The sequence below is a fragment of the Canis lupus genome, chromosome 30, assembly GCF_003254725.2.
Source record: "Canis lupus dingo isolate Sandy chromosome 30, ASM325472v2, whole genome shotgun sequence".
In the NCBI taxonomy this organism is placed as follows: Eukaryota; Metazoa; Chordata; class Mammalia; order Carnivora; family Canidae; genus Canis; species Canis lupus.
In genome coordinates, this window is record NC_064272.1 from 17711261 (window position 1) to 17727278 (window position 16018).

General features: G+C 40.7%; 1 protein-coding gene across 1 annotated transcript in view; it reads left to right on the forward strand.

Moving 5' to 3' along the window:
- The first annotated feature begins 7237 nt into the window (after nucleotides 1–7237).
- TMOD3 (tropomodulin 3) overlaps nucleotides 7238–16018 on the forward strand; it is an 84688-nt gene continuing 75907 nt past the window's right edge. Inside the window, exon 1 of the mRNA XM_025472780.3 lies at nucleotides 7238–7376. The gene's annotated coding sequence lies outside the window, so the exon portion shown is untranslated. The remainder of the gene's footprint in view (nucleotides 7377–16018) is intronic.

Below are 16018 nucleotides of genomic sequence, written 5' to 3' on the forward strand. Positions count from 1 at the left end.
AAAATCATGGGAGTCCAGGGAAAAGAACACATTGTATTTTTCAGCAAGACATTTGACAGTCTCACAACATCCTTGAGAAATGTGGGTTGCATAAATATGAAACTAAATAGTTAAATGACTGGTTGAAACCATCTTTTTTGACTCTTGATTTTAAGTAGATGCTCATGAATGGAAGAATTTCACCCAGAAGGGCTTAGTAGCCACCACAGGGCTCTTTCCTTGACGTGTTTGGTCAACAGTTTATCAGTGATTTGGAGGTATCCTGACAATACTGAGTCTTCAACTGATGGGTACTAGGAGGAACAAGGAATTCTTTGAGAGGTTCAAAAATAGTTGGACAGGCCAAAGTCTAAGCCCGTATGAAATCAGGTAAAATTTAATACAAGTAATGGTATAGTTGTCAACTTTTAATCCAAAAAAACAAACCACGAGGGGATCCCTGGGTGGCTCAGCGTTTTAGCGCCTGCTTTCCACCCAGGGTGTGAACCTTGAGTCCCAGGATCAAGTCCCATGTCGGGTCCCTGCATGGAGCCTGCTTCTCCCTCTGCCTGTGTCTCTGCCTCTCTCTCTCTCTCTCTCTCTCTCTCTCTGTCTCTCATGAATAAATAAATAAAATCTTAAAAAAAAAACTATGAAAGATAGAATGGGAGAAATATGACTTAAGTGCCGTGTGTGGATCAAAACTTTGGGCTTGCCTAAAAGCTTACCTGTGAAATAAGAAGTAGAATGTCCTGCCTAAAATCTAACACTATTCTAAGTCACTTTAGACAAAGAATCTTGATATTTGGCCAAAAGTCTATTTGTCCTGGGCTGGGCCTCAGCTTTTGGGATCGGTTTTTCAATATTATTTCCATTATCCTTGAACTTTGGCATGGTAAGTACTTATGTGTTTATAAAGGTTATTCTTATAGTTAATCAGTCAACAGTATCACTGATAAGAACAAAGTATGTAGTTTAGATTTACTGTTATTATATTAATACTCATTTTCAGATATAGGCAAGTGTTCTAGATATAATCTGAATGAAAAATCTATATTATTTATTTGTTGAAATTCTATTTAAGTATAAAGGTATACTAATTAGTGGATAAGTGAAATAAGTGAAATGCTGTAATAATTGCTGATTGTGATAGGTTTATTTTATATACAAAACTAATTTAAAAATAAGTTCAAAATTACTAAAAATTATTAAGAACTTTCAAGTAAGATAAATAAGTTGAGAGTAATACAAAAATATAGAAAGAATGCATTGACTAACTTAAGAAGAACAGTGTATTTTTTTTAGTCAACAAATGTTTATGAAGACTTAAACAACTAGCATTTATAATTTAAAACCAGAATTTAATTATTATTTAATTCCATTTAGGATATGGATCTTGTTCATCACCTTACATCAGCTGAATTTGACTCTATAGTGTCTTAACAGCTAACACTGCTGGGAAATCATTGTTCCTATAGTACGATGCTAAACTTTATAACTTTAGCACTAATAGTTTACATAATAATGTTAAAAGAATAATTTAACTTTTGGCATAAAATTTGAGGTTTATTTGTATATTCTAGAAGTTTATTCTTTGATAGTGGTATTTGTCAGCGACCTTGGCTTCAACTGAAAATTTTAGTTCTTGGCTTTTTGGCAATTGGCTGAAGTGTATATTCGGTGCACCTCTGGTGAAGGCATAACAGGACATGAAAATAGAAGGAACAGCAAAATTAATTCCAGCTGATGGCAGTAGGGAAGTTTGAGTGAGAAAGAGACATTTGAGATGCACAATGAAACATGAGAAGGCTTCTTTTTTTTTTTTTTTCCCCCTGGAGAGGCTTCTAACAGACAGAGGTAGGTGATATAGGTAAGGACATTTCAAGCTAAAGAGTTCGCTTGAAAAAAAACTAGTTTGCTTGAATCCTTTCTATAAAACTATGTCCTAACCATGGTGTTTGTCTTCTCTGATTCCTACCTCCCACTTTAACCAACTCCAAGCTCCTGGAATGAAATCCTTACCTTTTAGTTTCATGTCTTTGGCTTAAGTTTTCTTAGCTCTCCTATAAAACACATGTTTAAGAAAAATACGTTAAGGGGATCCCTGGGTGGCTCAGCGGTTTAGTGCCTGCCTTTGGCCCAGGGCGCGATCCTGGGGTCCTGGGATCCAGTCCCGTGTTGGGCTCCTGGCATGGAGTCTGCTTCTCCCTCTGCCTGTGTCTCTGCCTCTCTCTCTCTCTCTCTCTCTCTCTCTGTCGATCATGAATAAATAAATAAATAAATAAATAAATAAATAAATAAATAAATAAATAATCTTAAAAAAAAAAAAGAAAAATACTTTAAGTATATCAAGGAAATTGTTTCCTAAAAGAACTTCCAGTGCTGCTGGCATTGATTTGCATATGCTGATTCAGTGTGACATGCTTTATGAGTTAGTCTGGCTGGAAGTTTACAGATTAACAGTAATTAGGGTTTACAATGTATTAAGTAGAGTTACAGTCATTTTTATCAATCACATTCACTCTAACCAAACCCCAAAAACTAATAGGAACCATACTCTTTCCCTTATTCAGAAATTTTCTTAACAGTCTCAGATCTGTTCTGGGCAGTATGCTGAATTTACTGTTTTCCATTTTCCAAAGGAGGGATTCACTGCATGGGGGAGGGGTGCCATATCACTCTTTTCTTTTCTTTTCTTTTTTTTCTTTTCTTTCTTTTTTTTTCTTTCTCTTTCTTTCTTTCTTTCTTTCTTTCTTTCTTTCTTTCTTTCTTTCTTTCTTTCTTTCTTTCTGATTTTATTTATTTATTCATGAGAGAATAGAGAGAGAGGCAGGGACACAGGCAGAGGGAGAAGCAGGCTCCTCACAGGGATCCCTATGTGGGACTCATCCCTGGACCTGGAGTGATGCCCTGAGCTGAAGGCAGACACTCAACTGCTGAGCCACTGAGGTGTCCCCCCGCTTCTATTTCTATTGCCTTTCACTGAATAGGCATGCAGCATTCAGCTCTGGCTAGGTTGGTCTATAGTAACAAATAAGCCTAGATCTCAGTTTACTTCTTGTTCACATTTCATGTCAGCACCTGTGGTTGGCTGAGGTGCTGACCCATGGAACTCTTATTCTACAACCCAGCTCAAGCAGAAGGACCAATCTCCATTTGGGGTATGCCATTCTCTTGGTGGAGAGAAAGGGGAAGCATACTAGTGGGAAACATGAATGACTCTTAAAGCTTCCACTCAGAGCTGTGCTGTTGTTTCTTCCACTCACATTTCGTTGGCCCAAACAAGGTCTGTGTTTATAAACTTTGAGATTACAGTATGACAACATCTGTGTGAAGAAAAAAGGAAAAACACATTACCAGATCATAGCCAAGCCTGAGAATGTCTACAGGAAGGCGTTGCAAGTCACATAGCACTGGGTAGGGCTGTCCTGTCCTTTAGAGGACAGCAAATATTTGGGAAAAATATTTCAATCTACCACAGGCCTTCAGTGGATTTATCTTTTCACTAATTTATATAAATCTAATTTTCAGGTTTTTCCCTTCTTTAAGAATGTGTTTTTCTAACTGTAAGCAAATAGTAGCAAGCCATAAAGCATAGTCTTTTTAAAAAGACAGCTCTGTCTCCATTTCAGGATGAGCTTCACTGTGTCTTGTCCTGTGGAGCCAACCCTCTCACAGCTGGTGTTTATATCTGCATTAGGTCATTGGCTGGCATTTACAGGCAAACCCTCTTGTTCTATGTCCTATAATGAGAAGAGGAGAGGGAAGGAAGGATTCAGTATTCATATATTTACAAATATTTATTGAATATCCTGCTTGTGTCAGGTACTGTTGCAGATGCTAAAGATAGAGGGGTAAATAGCACAAAGTCCTCCATGAACTTACACTAAGTATACAAGCAAGATGATATTAGGTAGAGACAAGTGCTATGAAGACAGTAAGGAAAGGGGAGAAAGACATGGTAAGGTGATCAGAAGAGGTGACACTTGAGCAGAAGCTTCATTAAAATGAGGCATGAGCCATGAGTATTTGGGAGGAAAAGCATTCTCCTGTGTAGTGCAAAAATCCGAGGTGGGAAAGTACTTGATAGTATTGAGAAACCTCAGGGAAACCGGTGTACTGGAGCAGAGTGAGAGAGTGTGGAAGGAAATAGTCACAAAAGAACTTATAGGGGTGGTAACTTGGGATTTTATTCAAAATGTGATGGGAGGCCATGAGTGGTTTGGAGCAGGAAGGTGACATGATGTTTTTAAATCAGAAATTGCTAGTATAGAGAACAGATTGTAGCAAAAGTGGAAACAGGAAGGTTCTATTTTTTTTTAAAGATTTTATTTATTTACTCAAGAGAGACAGGCAGAGAACACGCAGAGGGAGAAGCAGGCTCCATGTAGGGAGCCTGATGCGGAACTCCATCCCGGGACCCAGGATCATGCCCTGGGCTGAAGGCAGGCGCTAAACCACTGAGTCACCCAGGGATCCCTGGAAGGTTCTATTTTTTTTTAATTTTTATTTATTTATTTATTTATGATAGTCACACAGGGAGAGAGAGAGAGAGGCAGAGACACAGGCAGAAGGAGAAGCAGGCTCAATGCACCGGGACCCCAACGTGGGATTTGATCCCGGGTCTCCAGGATTGCGCCCTGGGCCAAAGGCAGGCGCCAAACCGCTGCGCCACCCAGGGATCCCGGAAGGTTCTATTTTTTACAGTTTTATTCAATACGAGGATATTATTCTTAACACCTCTGGTCCCATGTGTAGTATTTTTTATTTATGTTTTAAAGGTTTGTTTGAGAGAGAGAGAGAGCATGAGGCAGGGAAGGGCAGAAGGAGAGAGTAACTAGCAGACTCTGTGCTCAGCGTGGAGTGCCACGCAGGGCTTGCTCTTATGACCCTGAGTCAGGACCTGAGCCAAAACCAAAAGTTGGCCACTTAACCGACTGCACCACCCAGGTGCCCCCACACATACACGTGTAATATTTAAATCACAGAGGTTCAGGAGATTCATGTCTGTAAACCTTGTGGTTATAATACATTACTATTTGTCTGAGGAATGGGGGAAAAACCCAGCACCAAATCACATTATTTTAGAAAAAAGCAACTAAAAAAGATTTAGACATTTGTAGGAAAAAATTAAAATGAAAGGAGAAAATACAAGGGTACCTGGGTAGCTTGGTTAAGCATCCAATGCTTGATTTTGGCTCAGGTCATGATCTCAGGGTCATGAGTTGGAGCCCTGTATGGGGCTCTATGCTTAGCTCAGCACGGAGCCTGCTGGAGATCCTCTCTCCCTCTCTCACTTCCCCAAATATGTGCACACACTCTCTCCCTCTAAAAAAAAAGAGAAAAAAGTACATTGAAGGTATTCTTAGCACCCCATATTGGAAGATTAGGGAGAGAACATGTCATAGATTCAGTCAGTCAAACACAGAATTAAAAGCCCTTTCTGCCTAAAAAAACCAAACCATGAAGATGGTTGTAGTCCTTTGCTTTTCTTGTTCAGGAACTCCATTTTGTGATTTTCTTCAAGGGTGATACCCCAGAGGTGTCAGAGGAATTCACAAGAGATTTGCTGGTAAGCCAAAATACCTATATATTAATTTATAATGAGATATAGAAGTATCAAATGAATCCAGATCAAATGAATCTCTCATCCAATCAGAGTACAATGTCCCTGAACTGTGTTAGAGAATTTTTTTTCACCTACCATGCACATGGTCACAGATTATCTTACTTTCAAGAATTTAATGAGATTTAGGAGACACATTAGTCTGATCAGCAGTGGAAAGCATGCTCGAATTTGAGTCAGGACACTCATGCTTTATTTCTGGATCTCCAATTATTGATTGTGTGACCTTGTGCAAATTACTTAACTCTTCTGGGCCTTAGTTTTCTCATCTGTAGAAACGGAAGATACAATATATTCTTTGTAGGGTTATTTTGAGGATTGGATGAAATATTATAAATGAAGTGCTGGTACAGTACTTGGTGTGGATTAAGTACTCAATATTCATTGAACCTGAGTTCTGGAGGAAGCTGTTCTCAGTTGCTGTCTCCAAGAATATCGAAGAAATCCGTAAACACTAAAATGCTATAGAAAATAAGATTAAAAAAAAAAGAAAATAAGATACAGCGGCTACAAGAGTTAATGTTGATGGTCTTCTAAGAGTGCTTGCAACCTGGAAGGGTTTTTTCCTTAAAAACTCCAAATCATCAGTGATTTTCACTTCAGGGATTAATGGGTACTAGTTGCACGAAATTCCAGGGTGTTTACTTTACCTAGGGCGCTTCTGCTCTAAAGGGAAGATGTAAATGACAGGAGAGTTTAACCATTAGTAGGTTTCCACACTAGGAGTAGCTGGAATGTACCTCAAGCAGGCATGTTGTCCTCTTCCTGGTTGCATTCTTCAAAGGTGTATCAAAGCTGAGCATTACTCCTGGCAATGGTTTAGTCATGAAGAGCAGGCCAGAAAAATTACCAACGAGTGACTAAGGGGAGGAATGGAAAGCCATTGCTGTTCCCTCTTCACAGAGCCCTGCCAAAATGCAGCCGTTTTGTATGCCACCTTGGAACTGCCCTCTGAGGTATTCCCACTCTCGTCTTCCCCTCCAGGCTACCTATGTGTCCCACTTCCCTCCTTTGAGCAGCACTGCTGTTCCGCCCCCCCCCCCCCCCATATTAACCCAGTTTCACCACCTGCTGTAGAGCTTGAGGCTGGAATGGAAATATGGGTTGGGACCCAAACTGGGAATATAGGGGCCATCCCTCTGACATCATCCCTGGTTGCATGCCCAAGGAAATCACCAGGGTCACTACGCCCTTGAGATGAAATCTGCCTGATTTATGCCCCTAAGTGTCTTCGCCTTTGTCTACTTTTCCAGCAGTTTTTCATGACGAGTTTATTGGTCTCGATGTCAAACCCTCGCATTAGCAAGCAAGTGCACAATACAAGCCGTGCCTTGTGTGCCTCTTTAATAAAAGTGAAAAGAGGAAATCTGTAGAGCCTCGAGTTGCTGTTTATAGCCCCCAAGGTCGAGGGTAGATGTTCCCACTAGTCGAGATCGTTGTCCCCGGCTGGAGTAAGGCTTACTATCCGCAGTTTCTTATAATGTGGTGCCTGCCGATTGCAAAGACTAGGGTCCGCGCTGAGCGTCGCCCTCCTCGCTTGGACTACAACTCCCAAGATGCCCCGAACGCTGCGAGTGCGCACGCGCGCCTGTGGCGGAGGGGGAACCAGCAGCACCGACAGCGCGGTCGGGCTGGGGCGGTCGCGGGGGAGTGGGTCGGGCGACTCCCAAGGAGGCAGACGCAGGCGGACGGGCGGGTGCTGGGGACCGAGGGGCAGGCGGTCCTCGCGGGTCTGTGAAGAAGGTCGGCGGCCGCGGCGGGTGCCGTTCAGGTAAGCGCAGCCGGGTGCTTTCCGGGAAGTCCGTCTGCGGGCGCAGGCTGGGAGCCGCACCGGCCATGGTGGCTGAGGAGGGAGAGGCTGCTGCCTTGCACCGCCGGCCCGGCTCTCCCGACCTACCGGTGTCTCGGGGCGCGGGGACACGGTGGTGGCTGCTTGCGGTGGGGCGGGCCGGGTGGGGGCTGCGGGGCGCCCTGGGCGTCGCCCGCGGTGGAGGCGCGCGAACCCCCGGTGGCCGGTGAATCACTCGGGGGCCCGGCCTCCCCGGGTTCGCGACCGGCCCCTTCCCGTCCCGCCGGAGCGGTGCGAGCCCGCCGTGCCGCTGCGCCCCTTCCACTCCACCGAGGCGCAGCTGGGGGGCGATCCTCTGAAGGTTTCCTCGCCGAGACTCCTTCAAAGGCTTCTGCAAAAAGAAAGAAAGAGAAGAAAAAAAAAAAAAAACAAACCCCAAAACCTTTAGGTCACACCCTTTTGCGGGCGGGGGGGGTGGGTGGGTGGGGATTAAAATCTGGCTTGTCTTGCATTCGCTGTTATTGATCTATATCCTCTGCCTTAAAATAAATTCCTGGCTCCTGTGCAGCACAGCTGGATCCAGCTGTAAAGTTTGTGTGTTGATTTGTTTTGAGGACGTGACTGGGTCGTTGTATTTCTTGCTTACAGAGTTGGTGTGTTTCCTCTGCAAGCCTGCAATCTAATTACAAACAAATGGGAAACAGCCGCCTTTTTTTTTTTTTTTTTTGCCTTTTTTTTTTTTTTTTTAATGTTTAGTTAAGAATCGCGTTTCCAACTTGCCCTTGGCCTTTCTTAAAACCAAAAGTCGCCTGGTAATGAACACTGCAGTAAAATTTATCCCAGGAGGTCATTTTTGAACAGGAAATAAGCCTGTGGAGATTTAAGTGAGTTCTGTGCGGTCTCCCTTGGTTTGTAACATTTTCGTGCAGCTCATGTTTCTTTTCCTGAGAATCCTTCAGTTTAATTTTTTGGCAGATTAGGTTGGTTGATTAATTAATTGGGCTGTCAAAAAATATACTAAGCTTGGAAAGATAGTTTTGTCCAGCCTCATTTACTCTTTGTAGTCTCTCCCTTCTAGTCCTTGGCACTTTTTACCCTACCGCTTCTTTCAGAATCTATAATCATTTCATTATATTTAAAATTTCTTATAATTTGTAAGAAAGAAACAATTAAAATGCGAGACCCAGTGTGTTCTGATTCTTTTAGCTTGCTTGCTTTACATCTGCTCCGTATTTCTAGTTTGCACATCTTTTACTTTTTTACATAATCTTTGCACCTCTTGTAGGGCTGGAGCCCACAACCCCGAGATCAGGACTCATGCTCTAACCACCAAGCCAGCCAGGTGCCCCAGGTTTGTTCATCTTTAAAATAGGGTGTGGTTTTTTTTTTTTTTTTTTTTTTTTTTTAAGATTTTATTTAGTTGAGAGAGAGAGAGCACAAGCAAGAGGGGCAGGGAAGAGGGAGAGGGAGAAGCAGGCTCCTCACTGAGCAGGGAGCTCCATGTGGCGCTGGATCCCAGAATCCTGTGATCATGGTCTGAGCCAAAGGCAGCTACTTAACCAGCTGAGCCACCCAGGTGCTCCTAAAATGAGTTTATTAGGGGCTTCTGGGTGGGTCAGTCTGTTAAACATCTGCCTTCATTTCAGGTCATGGTCCTAGGGACCTATGATAGGGCTTCCTGTTATGCGGAGAAAATGCTTCTCCTTCCCCCCCCCAACCCCCCAAGTAAGTAAATAAATATTTTTAAAGATTTTATTTATTTATTTATGAGACACAGAAAGAGAGGCAGAGACACAGGCAGAGGGAAAAGCAGGCTCCTCTCAGGGAGGACTTTATGATCCCAGGACCCCAGGATCATGCCCTGAACCAAAAGCAGACGCTCAACCACTGAGCCACCCAGGCATCCCTAAAATCTTTTTTAAAAAGTAAAAAATAAAATGAGGTCATTGGACCAGATGACCCCAAGATTATTTTAGCCTTAAATATCTCTGATTTTTAAAATTCAGTTATTCATTCAGGAAACCCCACATTTGTCATTCCAAGCCCTGTGTAGGCCTAAAGGAACAAAAATGATTTCCTGAGGATGTTACTGTCCCGTGCTCAATTTCTTTTGATCATATTTTTATGACTAGTTCCAAAGTTTTGTGGTCTTTCCTCCAGGCCAAATTCTACAGTTTGAATAACTTCACCTAAAGTTAAATACATAGATCACATTAAACACATCCAAGTCACATCCCATTACAATGATCAATTTCACTCTAGGCCTGGGTGGCTCAGTTGGTTGAGCTCAGGTCATGAACCCAGTTCATGGGATGGAGTCCTACATCAAGCTCCTTGCTCAGTGGGGAGTCTGCGTCTCCCTCTGCTTGCCATTCTCCCTGCTTGCATCCCGTCCCCCCCCCTCAATAAATCTTTAAAAAAAAAAAAAAAAAGATCAATTTCACTTTAATCAGAGATTTTTCAAGTCCCAGTACTGGTCCATTTAAATAAAACACAGGTTCAGTACAACAGAAAGGACCTGAAGGGTGTAGGGTGGTGCTTCTCAGACCTTAATATGCATAAATGACCCAGGATCTTGTAGGTTTGAAGAAGGTCCCTAGAATCTGCGTGTCACATAAGGAATGCTGTTGTCTCTCACACTTCAAATATCAAGGGGTTGGAGGTGTTTTAAGGTGTTTATAATGACTGGTACTGATTGCTATGATACTAAAATACATAGCAATAGCTTTTCCCAACTCTCAGTTTTTATTTTTTTTATTTTATTTTATTTTTTTTTAACTCTCAGTTTTTAAAAGTAATTCTGGTCATTCTAACAAAAATAAGTGCCTTCACAAGTTTTTTTCTCCTCTGTCCTTCCTTTCTCCTTTCTCTTTGCTGTGTTGTCTCAGCTTTTTTTTTTTCTCATCTTCTTCCACCCTCCACTGTTCTCATTCGATTAATTCAGTAATTCACTAATTCAACAAATATGTGTTTTGTCCCATCTTAGGCTGATGGTGAATACAGACATAGAAAACATAGTTTTTGGGAACTTATTCTTTCTGATTTTAGGCATGTGTACTTGTTTAATAGTTTAGAGCACTATTGTAAGAGCCATGTGTAGGGAATAAAAGCCTGTAGTAGGTATTCAAAAGGAGAGATCTTTTACAGTTGTGGGGCTGGGAAACAAAACTATCTTTTTTTCTACTCACTGGTCATCGCTGCTTCCCTCCCCTCCCCCACCCCCCTAATGTTTGAGTCTATTGTGACAAATCTATATAAAAATACAGTACGATTTTGTAAATTTATTCAAAACTTGTGGTGAGCTGGCTATATGAAAATCAATTAGTGATCTCATAGGGAGGGTGAGGGGTGGTGGGGATAAAAGTAATCTGGATAGAGACCAAAAGAGGGAGAGGAAAAGGTAAGAAGAAGGAAAGACAAAAGAGATCCTAGTAAAACAGGAGAAAAGGGCTTTGTGGGTTTTTGGGTGTTAGTCTGATGTACCTAGTATATATTACTAATGCAATAAGTCTTGTTATTTAGGCTGTATTTTCTTTTGAAGATCCAATTAGTGGGGTGCCTGGGTAGCTCAGTCGGTAAAGCGTCTGCCTTTGTCTCAGGTCATGATCCCAGCCCCAACTGAGCAGGGAGCTTGCTTCTCCTGCTCCCCCCCTTGCTTATGCTTGCATGCACACTCTGTTTCTCTCTCTCAAATAAATAATTTTTTAAAAATCCAATTAGCTGACAAACTATCCATCATGCTTTTCAGTTCTTAAATTTAAATATGTATCGGCTCTGTCTTGATTAAAATAGTTGAGGAGGGTATTCTTTTTTAGGCTGTCATAGTGCCTAAAGTATTATTATTCTCCTTTCAGTGACTTTCCTTGAAGACGTTTGTCTTACTTAGTCTCAATTTTTTTTTAAATGTTGTTACTCTTTTTTTTTTTTTTTTTTTAATGTTGTTCTTTTAAGTAATCTCTACACCCAGTGTGGGGCCTGAACCTGCAACACCAAGCTCGGGAGTCATGCTCCACCCACCCAGCCATTTATTCTCATCTTTATAGAAGATCCACTCAACTGTAAATCACAACCTTAAATTCATATTGAGAGGAAAATGCTACAGAAAACAGAAAGTCTACTGGACTTCTAACAGTCCATTAGGTACATATTGAAATTGTGAAGAATCAAACCAAATCTGCTATTTATGCAATATTAAACATGAACACATATTCTAATATCTGTGTCTGTAATCCATTAGGTAATTTGCAGTAATGAAGGAATGGAGATGTGAATAATACGGAGTGGCAAATATTTGAAAGTGTATGTGTCTATTATATTGTAGAATTTCATTTAAAACAAAATTATGAACTTCTATCTTGAAGCAGAGTGCTACTTTGTATTTTTATTGAGGTATGATTAGCATTCAATAAAATACACATATGTTAAGCATCTAGTTCAAGGAGTTCTAACCATTTTATACACTGTAACTTTACCAAAATAAGATAGAAAACATTTTTATCACTGTAGAAAGTTCTCTCATGCCATCATTTTTCTAGTCATTTTTCTCACCCACTCTCCTCCAGTGGAAGCAACCAGTTTCAGCTCTGTATTTCTGACACCATAGATTTGTTTTGCCTTGTCTTGGACTTAACATAAATGGAGTCATACAGTAGTATATGCTTTTTGTGTGTCTGGCTTCTTTCATGTAATGTTTTTGAGATTCACCTGTGTTGTGTCAGTGGTTGGTACTTTTTAAAAGATTTTATTGAGAGAGAGAGAGTGAATAAGTAGGGGGAGGGGCAGAGGGAGAAGGAAAAGCAGACTCAGCTCTGGGCTCAACAGGAAGGGAGCTGGCGGGGTGGGGGTGGGGCTCAATCCCAGGACCCTGAAATCATGACCTGAGTCAGAGATGCTTAACCAACTGAGCCACCCAGGCATCCCACTTGATACATTTTTATTGAGGAGTAGTATTCCATTGTATGAATATAGCCTAATTTCTTTATGTTTTATCCTGATGGGTGTTTGGGTTTTTTTCCAGGATTGGGTTATTAGAAATAAAGTTGATATGAACATTTCCTTTACAAGTCTCTTGTGGATAGATATTTTCATTTCTCTTGATAAATACTTAGGAGTGGAATTACTGAGTCATAGGGTGGATGTATGTTTAACTTTATTTAAAAACTGCCCCACAGTTTTCCAAAGTGATTAGAGTTCCAGTTGCTTCACATTTTTAACGTTGCCAAATGTTAGTGCTGTCAGCCCCTTTTATTTTAGCCACATTGGAAGCTGTAAAATGGTACCTCGTTATTATTTTAATTTGTATTTTTTTGATGACTAAGGATATTGAATGCTTTACTGGGTAGTAATTGGCTTCTCTTCTAAAGTATCTGTTAGAGTTTTTGCCTATTTTTTCACCGGGTGGTTCATCTTTTTATTGTTTGTAGGAGTTCTTTATATATTCTGAGTACAAGTCCTTTGTCAAATATACAATATTTTTTACCTAGTCTGTGACTTTTCTGTTTACTTTCTTGATGTTGTGATAAGCAAAAATTTTTAATTTTTATGAAGTCCATTTTATCAACTTTTAACTTTATGGTTAGTGTTTCTTATGCCTGTCCCCAGTGTTGCAGAGAGATCCTGTTTCCTTCCAAAAGCATCGTTGTTCTAGGTTTTACATTTAAGTCTGTGATCTGTCTCAAATTAATTTTTGTGTTAAGATGGGAGGTAGGGGTTTAGGTTCATTTTCCCTTCATACAGATATCTGTGGTTCCAGCAACATGGGTTAAAAAAATTTTTCCTTTCTCGGTTAGATGGACTTGGAATCTTAACTGAAAATCAGTAGAGCTATTTTCTATTTTCCTTGTGCTTTTATTTTTAGTTTCTTAAGCATGGGCCCTATATCTTTAAAAACAAAAGGAAAATACAAAAAAAAAAAAAACCTTTTATGCCCCTCTTCCAGACTGCAGCTACCCTGAGATTGATCCAGAGCTGGTTACCTTATATTTTCTGATGGAGGAATGCTAATAACGAATTTGAATTTGAAATGGCTTTCCTACTCCAGTTTAGTCCTTTGTGTCGCATTAATTCCTGAATTTGTCATGTAACAATTTCTAAAAAGGTTGGTTATTTTTTCTCCCAGATTGTATTGACTGATAACATAAAACAATATTATTTTTTAAAGAGTGTCACCTCAAATGTGAGGTAGGAAACATGTTGGGATTCGGAGCGAATGGCCAAGAAAGATTTCTTGAGATGTCTTTGGTGCAAAACAGTGTTTGTTTAAGCACGAAGATGGGACATGGGCAGAAAGCTGCACTGGGTCATGAGGAGTGGCCCATTATATACTTTCAGGTTGGGAGTGGGTTAGGGATGACGTAAGTCTCTAAGGGAGTTTGGAAGCAAGGTTTCCAGGACCTTGATGGGGCTAGCTATTGTTAGGAAAAGGTCATTTATTCCTGTCCAATAAACCTTAGTCATGAGACCCTTCATATCGGTTGGTTATATGCTTGGAGGTGATTGCCAACATACATCTTGGCGGGTAGAGGTAAGGGAAATTTCCAAATGAACTTTCATACTCTAAAGTAGACCCACAAGATCCTGGGGGTTGAGCTAAGATTGCCTTTTGCCCCTAGCAAAGCATTAACATCAAGGCAGCTGAGTTCCTAGAGAATTGTCACTCTGCCTATCTTAAGGACTTGTCAGTGGGGCTGCAAGTAGTAAGGAAACTTAGTTTTCCTTTGCCTTTGTTTCCCACATCCCACTCAAATTTTCACTCCAATGTAACTATTTGAATTTTTCCTCATTTTCTTCCAGATTTTGTTCATCCATATCCATGTTTTTCTATGGATGTAACCATAATGTACCCGTTCTTTTCAAACGCTGAGCAATAATCAGTGAACATTGCCTTCCACGTGTGTGTTACTGTTGTTAGTAAAGACAAAGCTGGAGACGGAGAAAAGACCAGTTAGGAGACTTACCAGTGGGGAATATTGAATCCAAAACTTAAGTAAAACAGAAACGAAGATTTTCAGATAGATTATATTTCTATGGAAATATGGGACAGCTCTGGTTTCTTTATTTTCTCTTTATTTTTTAAAAAGATTTTATTTATTCATCAGAGACAGGCAGAGAGGCAGAGAGAGAAGAAGACTCCCTGTGGGGAGCCTGATGCAGGACTTGATCCCGGGATCATGACCTGAGCTGAAGGCAGACGCTCAACCACTGAACCACCCAGACACCCCTTATTTTTTCCTCTTTAATATATAACATCTTTATTGAAATTCACACACCACACAATTCACTCATTGAAAGAGTACCAGTCAGTACCTTTTAGTATATTCACAGAGTTGAGCAGCCATCACCATAGTCCATTTTAGAACATTTTCATCACACCAAAAAAAGAAACCCCTATTTATTAGCAGCTGCTGCTGGCTTTCACCAGCTTCTCTTGTCCCTCACCACCCCCACCCCCCAGGCAACCATTAATCTGCTTTCTGCCTATTCTGGATATTTCATTAAAAATGGAATCATACAGCATATAGTTTCTTGTGACTGATTTCTTTTGCCCTTATACTCTTAATAGTTTGAGAATCATTGAAATACAGACAAGTTTCCCTCACAGATGTGCACACTTTTTGACCTGTAAGGATATACACTCCCTCAGGTACATATGCTCAAACACCTACGCCTACTCACTAAAGTACACAAACACACCAAGACAGACTTGCAAACTAAGGTACTTGATACACAGAGATAACCCTTTACAAATAAACAGTTTTCTATCAGAGCATATCTAAGCACTAAGATCACCACAAGTACATACAAGTGAATACAGTTTCTGAAGTGTGTGAGAAAACATGGATGACAACATGGCAAGCTGTGAGAAAATGAGGGCTCAAGGGACAAGAGTGAATGAGAGTGCGATGGCAGTTTGAATTTATTTCGCGTGTAATCTCTCTGGGTGTTTAAGACACTTCCTAGAGCTTTTAGTTGTTTCAACCAGAAGCAACGGTCTGACACTTATATATTATTTAATATGTATATAGACCTATAGGCAGGAGTTTTGGAGTTCCTGAGCCTATTGCATAGCAGTCCTTTTGAGCAGGAGGTTATTAATTGATATTGTAAGGTAAGGGATTTCCATATGGAAAACAGTAACTAACAAAATATTTTGGTTCCGGGATCCCTGGGTGGCGCAGTGGTTTAGCGCCTGCCTTTGGCCCAGGGCGCGATCCTGGAGACCCAGGATCGAATCCCACGTCGGGCTCCGGGTGCATGGAGCCTGCTTCTCCCTCTGCCTGTGTCTCTGCCTCTCTCTCTCTCTGTGTGACTATCATAAATAAAAAATAAATAAATTAAAAAAAATAAAAATAAAAATAAATATTTTGGTTCCCTCAAATATATTTAAGTCTGGCATCTATTCAGAAAGGCCTTACTCTAGGGCAGGTATGGCAAAATTTGAAATAATAAACCCCAAATTTATTTTTGTTCATGTCAGGTGAATATTAACCAAAGTTAGTATTCTTAAAGTACTCTTTCCTGTTTCTTCTTTAATATGGTCACTGGGGTATTATAGCTGCTTAGTGGGGGAGTGTGGGAGTAGGTGGGGTGGGATGGTGGTAGGGAAAAATGCTTCCTTAGATTGG